General features: G+C 42.4%; 1 long non-coding RNA gene across 1 annotated transcript; it reads left to right on the top strand.

The window, feature by feature from the left end:
- The first annotated feature begins 469 nt into the window (after positions 1-469).
- Positions 470-1,925, top strand: LOC138631032 (uncharacterized). The gene is made up of 3 exons (XR_011311688.1): positions 470-556; positions 800-959; positions 1,041-1,925. It is a non-coding gene; the product is annotated as an uncharacterized lncRNA (long non-coding RNA).
- Positions 1,926-6,992: the final 5,067 nt, after the last annotated feature.

The raw sequence follows: 6,992 nt of genomic DNA, 5'->3' as shown, positions 1-6,992 counted from the left end.
AAGTAGGGAAGCAAACTGCAACACTACTGTTAACTAACTCATTGGACCGAAACCAAACTATTCTGCAGCACTACAATATAACGCAGTTAACGAAACTCAGACCAAAACGTGAAAACAAGACTACCATCATTTAATCTCCCTGTCAGCCACACTGGAGGGAAATAATGACCCAAACTATTCAGCAGGAAGACACTAACACCGAACAAGCTGTGGAGAAAGAATGTAGAAGTCTCTGGTATAACATTCATGAAGAGAAACTAAAGCAAATGAATATCAAAAAGAAAACTACAACAACATTTTACAAACTATATGCAGATTGGGAACAAATGAAAAACCTTCCAGGCCTGAAACAAAGGTGTACAGGAAAGAGGTCCAGGTGAGCTTCCTGCCTCCCTTTAGAACCTCTGTCCTGCCTTCCTCCCTGGGTCCTAGTGCTAGACCCTGTTATATACCCGGGCTCTCCTCCTCTGCAGTGAGTTCCTGTTGAAAAATGGAAATGATTCGGACTATGACACATAACGACTGCGGTCAGCTGGTTGTGTATGAACAGTGACAGGTCTGAATACGACTCTTCTTGCTAAAAGAAACCCTGTTTTGTTTTTACTGTCAGCTCTGGCAGTCGTTCAGACGGTTCTGACAACTCTGTGATTGATTCGAGTCCAACGGTTGGCATTCACACAATCAGACTTGTAAACAAGCTGAGAGGTTTTGTGTCATCTGAACCATTTCATTATTTGGAGGTAGAGCTGACAGTAACCTGATACAGTGTGCTGCTAATAACCTCTCATTACACAACCAGCACCGACACAACGGGTCAAAGACGGAGCAGGAAAACAGCGAAGCATGTTCACATCTCCAGCTCCTCCTCTGCTCGGCTCTCCTTCGAGGCTTTTCTTTAAATCTGGGTGGAATGAGACACATGAAACATGTAAACATGTCCTGAGAGATTCTGTTCTCAGGTACAGGATTCCCATATTTTGTAAGTCTATGCTCATTTTTCTGTTTCTAACAATACATATTTCTCTTTCCTTCCTCCACAGTCAGACTGCTGCTCTTTGCACTAAATATAAATATGTTGCACATCACTGACCCATGAGCTCCCAATATAGCAACAGAAACTTAGTTTGCAGAGGACCTCTTTATGGGGAGGGATGAGCTTCTATTTTATTTATAGCAGCGCAGCTGCACTGCAATTTGTAAGAGGAAGCTGTGATGTCACGGCCCAGGCATTCAGTGAGAAGTGGGACAAAAAAAAAAAAAATCAACTTGATCTTTTACGAACTAAATATAACATTTACAAAAGCAAGGTGGTGGTAATTCATTGTGATTTTACAGAAGGCGGTAAAAGGATGATTTTCTTATTCTGTGAGAGGGTCGTTCATAAAAGAAGTGCAGTGGACTAGAGATGATAAAATCATTTCACTTTTGCAGATACTTGAATACGTGTCTTTTCTATTAACAAATAAAACATATGAAACTACATACAGTCCAAGGTGTTTCTGGTTTCAGTGCAGACGTTTAATCATAAACAATCAGAAATATCCATCTATACCCGCTGTATCCTGAACAGGCTCACTTTGGGCGGAGGCAGGGTTACAGCACACCGTGGACAGGTGGCCAGTCCATCACAGGACCAACTCATAGAGACTGAAACAAACACCATCCACGCTCTCATTCACACCTAACGGCAATTTATAGAATCACCAATTAACCTGACATGCATGTCTTTGGACGACAGGAGGAAGCCGGGGAGCCCGAAGAGGACCCGAGCAGACACGGAGAACATGCAGACTCCACACAGAAAGGCCCCGACTGAGGTTCGAACCCAGAACCTTCGTGCTGTGAGGCGACGACCACCGCACCACTGTGCTGCCCACAATCAGGAATATGAGGTATAATTCAAAATAAAATGTTGTGTAACTGCGTCCCAGTAAAAAACAGAGTATTTTCCTTTTTCACTAAAACTCATGTGTTTGTGTGTTTGTGTCCCAGTTCTCCAGGATCACTTTGTTCTACCTCCACTCTGAACAGTGCTCAGCCTCCTGCATTACTCACACAGCAGCTCATAGACGGTAAAAACAAAGAGGATCTGCTGTTGAGTCGTTGTGTTAACCAGCGTTGTGTGCAGGGATGTACAGTGTGTGTGTGTGTGTGTGTGTGTGTGTGTGTGTGTGTGTGTGTGTGTGTGTGTGATGCAGCCGTAGGCAGCGTTGACCTTGTGTAGCGCCGTTCATCACAGTGGGGGAAAGGGAACCAAGCAGAGACACAAAGCCTTATCGGATGAAAATACTCTTGTTGTCAGAAATAGCGGTGATGAAACTGCTGACGCCGGAGCTCCGCTCTACTTTTTCACAGCATCGGCAATTTGAGCCACTCGACGGCTCGACGCTCGCACTCCTCCGTCCTGATGCAGTGTTTGAACGCAGGCAACCTGTGGCTCCGTGAACTTCCCGGCGGGTTCATGCCGGATAGCGCTGCTGCAGGAGGAACGTCTCGTCAAATTGAATAAGACGGCGTGAAGCAGCGTTACTGTAGCTGCAGTGTTCATGCATCTGCAGCTGAAGGCTGGACTGTTGATGTCTACAAGTCTTGTGCAGAGCTCAAGGTAAAGCTTCCTGATTATCAATCTCTCCTTCACTAAGGTGTTCCACTTAGAGACCACTTACAGTTTTGTTTCATCGTTTTATTGTTTTGATGTCAGAAAGAAGAAACAATTGAAAGAGGAAACAGAAAAAGGCTGAGCTGTGCTTGAACTCCTGACATCATGGAACCAACCTGGAACCATTCAGCCACCAGTTAAATCATCTTCCCCCCTCCAGCCAGCATCATCATCCATACTGTTCATGTTCAACATCAGCATCATCACGTTTAATTAGCCTTGAACGCAGCATGACTCCATGGCTGCCCGTCTGTCGCTCTGACATCTATTTAAGATCACCATGACAACCTGTACTGATTAACCCCAATGACTTTAAATCTAGCGCCACCATGTGGTTTGGTTTCTCAGTGGAAATGTCTCCACATGGGTTGAGTCATAATAACGTTGGTGATCCTCTGACTGTTTCTCTCGTCAACACTTCAAGTATGTTAATTTATGACCTGCAGAACTTGTTGTTTTGGGGTTTCATGTTGCTGTGCAAAGTTTCAGATAAAAACTACACTTAAAGTAAACAATGAATCAAACTACGTATGCTTAACTCAGCACCTATTCAAATATGAAACAGCCTCAGTATCTTTTCAACTACAGGCTGATGTTGATGTTTCAGTATTTCTTTAAGCAGTGTTTAAAATGACAAATCTTGCATCACTGTGAACTGATCATTTTATGACCTTTTTATTGTGATGATTTTAGTGTTATTATTATTATTATTATTATTTATTATTATGAACATTTTAAGTACATGTTTTTGCTGTTGTTTTTCCGGTGAAAATCTTGTGGCACACTTGTGATGTCCTTCAAGCTACACTGTGGACGTGTGATCACTTGTAGTGCTGTGGACCAATGAGAACACTGTTTGTAACACCTGCTCTGGTTTTAAACCGTTCCACCGGTCTGCAGGTGGACGTACGATGGAGTTGACCTGCTGTCTCTCTGGTTGCTCCGACAAGAACAAACTGCAACAATAAACATGCAGCACATGTGCAGCCATAATTGAATAATGCATTCAACTTTAATAAACTGATTTAAGTACCCATTCCTCAGCCAGTAGATCATTTTAAGTTGGTATAAAACAACTAAATTAGGTTGAATATGGTTAAAGCAGGAGTTTTGTTAAATGAGTTATTAGAACAAAATCAGCTGCTTTATCCTGTATGGAGAGATTCTCCTTCATTTTATTAAATCCCTGCAGCCACGTGATGCATGTGACTCTATCTATAGAGAGAGAGAGAGAGATGCATCTATACATATACATATATATATTGATATCTATAAACCACCAGAAATGGTCCGGCTGGAGAAGCTGTACCTCCAGCGGTCGGCTTGTTGTCGTCGTGCATCACTGTGATTGGCTCGGCTGTTTCAGAGCAGTGAAACGAGTGATGTGACAGGCTGAGAGTGAAAGTATTGATCTCTTCACCCTCCGATCTACGCTCCACTTCATCCACATGTTTTATGCCTCCGCGACGGCGACCCTCATAACCAGAGGCGTTATGTTGCGGCAGTGCCTGGATGGTAAGATTATTGGAATGTGGAGGTCAAAGGTCATTGTGACCTTACTAAACATGTCAAAGAGGATAAAATGATGACATTTTATATCCAAAAGGTCAAAAGTCAACTTCACTGAGACATGCTGATGTTTTTTCTGTGGCGATTGTTCAGATCTTCTGTGCGTGAAACGTCCAGCTTTCATAATCTGGAGCTTCTCTGCAGCAACATCCAGATCTGAAGCGTCGTCTGCTGTCAGTCAGGTTCAACATGTGAACATGTAGAAGGCTTTATTACATGTTTCATGAGATCGGAGGCAGAAAATCAGGAAGTCTAGTTTTATTTTTTTTATTCTCGCGTGCAGTCGATAAAAATAACGACGAAAGCATTCGTTGATGTCTGATTTTTTTCTTATTATAAAAACGAGGTTAAAACTAAATACATTTTCTGATGTAACATTATGAAGAACTGCGGATGTAACTGTAATATCATGTTTTAGCTTGTCCTTGCTAGCCAACCTAGACAGTCAACAGCATCTGTAATAGATGTCACAGTTTGTGTTTTGTTTGTTGGTTTAAATGTTGTTTTTGTTGTTTATGTGAAACAAGACAAGTTTCAAAAGAATATTGTGACATTAAAGAGAAATCAGATGGAACGAGTGAGTGAATCATCTTTTGCAGTGGAGCTGGGATGATGCTAATACTAATGCTAAAGCTGAAGACTCAGCAAGAACAACTGGCAGCAGCCGAGGAGAGACAGTACAAACCAGTAAATGACACATTTCCCACAGAAAGAATGTCTTTCAACTAAAACTAATACAAAATCAGATGACTCAATTATTCCAAACAACGTTAAACATCAGGAGTCAGAGATTTTGCCAGAGAATGCAAAATTGTATGCTGATACTCATATTTTATTAGTATATTTATATATTCATTTTAAAGACCTGTGTTTAATATTCATATTTTGTATGCACCAAACAGGAGCATCACTCCTAGTTCCGTTGTATGTAGAGCTCAGAATGACAAGGAAGGCTTTCTGATAGTGATTTGAAAGCTCCTGCTCGGCTGTTTGTTGTACATTGTGCATCCTGACTGCTCTATCCTCGTTTCCGTGCTCCTGCTACGCTGATTTTATAAAGCCGGGCTGCAGTTTTACATCCTGAGATCAGCTATGAATCTTTTATCTGATGAGGGAATGTGTGCAGTTCTGGTTTTTTTGGTGTTGTTCAGGATTTGAATCGCCTCATTGTCCTCTCTGAGAAGGAGCAGATGGATTATTTTACACATTTTAAAATCGAACTGTGGCGGAGTGTGAAACAGGCCACCGGTCCAGCTGACCGTACATGTGTGTTTGACAGGAGGTTGTGTCGATCGCTATCATCTAACACCAGCCAAACTACAGGAATCCATTATGCATCTGAATGAGTGCGACTGGGTGTGAGGTTGGAGGATCAGGTCGAGTCACAAACAACGCGAGAAAGTTTAATAGAACCTTCTGAACTTTTTAACAAAATAAAAGTTGAGTCTCAGCCGACGGAGCTGATCATCAGCCGAACCATCCGACTGTGAACAGCTGAGTTTATTAGCTGCAGTGACCAGATGAACACTTGACTTAGCGCCGACTGACATTTAAGGCTGGGGAGTACAGGCTTGTTAGATTTTTCCTCAAACAGTAAAAGTTTCAATTTGAGGTGTAATTTCCTTTGAACACGATGAAACATGTTCAAAGTGACAATTTGATTTCCATATATTTTACTTTAAATATTACATTTTTCCCCATGGTGTCATGGTGATGTCTGTCAGCCACGAAGTACCACAGAAATCCATCGCAGGAAAAGTTCTTTGGCTTTAACTTCCAGTCGACGGTTAGCTTGCTCTCTTGTTGCTCCTGTGAGGAGAGACTGAAAGAGACGGCGACAGACGAGGAAATGTGAGGTGACAGAATTCATCACAACAATACATCACTGTGGAGGCTTGCACTTAACTCACTACATATCACACACATCAGCATTAGTAACTGAGAAAGCATCTGTTGTGACCAATCAGCATCCATCAGTGACGTCATCAACCAGCAGTGATGTCATCATCCAGCAGTGATGTCATCGTTGGTTTGTGAACGTTATGAAGCCTCCAGTTCAGATTCTGTCCGTCACCATCTTTGATAGTTTGGAGAGTGACTGTGTGAGTTAGTGAGTGTGAGCGAATGAGTGAGTGAGTGTGTGTGTGTGAGTGTAAGTGTGAGTTAGTGAGTGTGAGTGAGTGAATGAGTGAGTGAGTGTGTGAGTCTGTAAGTGTGAGTTAGTGAGAGTGAGTGTGAGTGAATGCGTGAGTGAGTGTGTGAGTCAGTAAGTGTGTGAGTTAGTGAGAGTGTGAGTGAGTGACTCAGTAAGTGTGTAAGTGAGTGAGTGTGAGTCAGTAAGTGTGTAAGTGACTGAGTGTGAGTCAGTAAGTGTGTAAGTGAGTGAGTGGGTGTGTGAGTGAATGAGTGAGTGAGTGAGTGAGTGAGTGAGTAAATGAGTGAGTCAGTAAGTGTGTAAGTGAATGAGTGAGTCAGTAAGTGTGTAAGTGAGTGAGTGTGTGTGAGTGAATGAGTGAGTGAGTGAGTGAGTAAATGAGTGAGTCAGTAAGTGTGTAAGTGAGTGAGTGTGAGTGAGTGAATGAGTGAGTCAGTAAGTGTGTAAGTGAGTGAGTGTGTGTGAGTGAATGAGTGAGTGAGTGAGTGAGTGAGTGAGTGAGTGAGTGAGTGAGTGAGTGAGTGAGTGAGTAAATGAGTGAGTCAGTAAGTAAGTGTGTGAGTGAGTGAGTGAGTGAGTGAGTGAGTGAGTGAGTGAGTGAGTGAGTGA

This window comes from Brachyistius frenatus, unplaced genomic scaffold (genome assembly GCF_029030835.1).
Source record: "Brachyistius frenatus isolate BFR_SWC_R1_liver_20210118 unplaced genomic scaffold, ASM2903083v1 Contig_147, whole genome shotgun sequence".
Taxonomy (NCBI): domain Eukaryota; kingdom Metazoa; phylum Chordata; class Actinopteri; family Embiotocidae; genus Brachyistius; species Brachyistius frenatus.
Note: the sequence above shows the minus strand (reverse complement) of the source record. Positions and strands in the feature narration are given on the sequence as shown.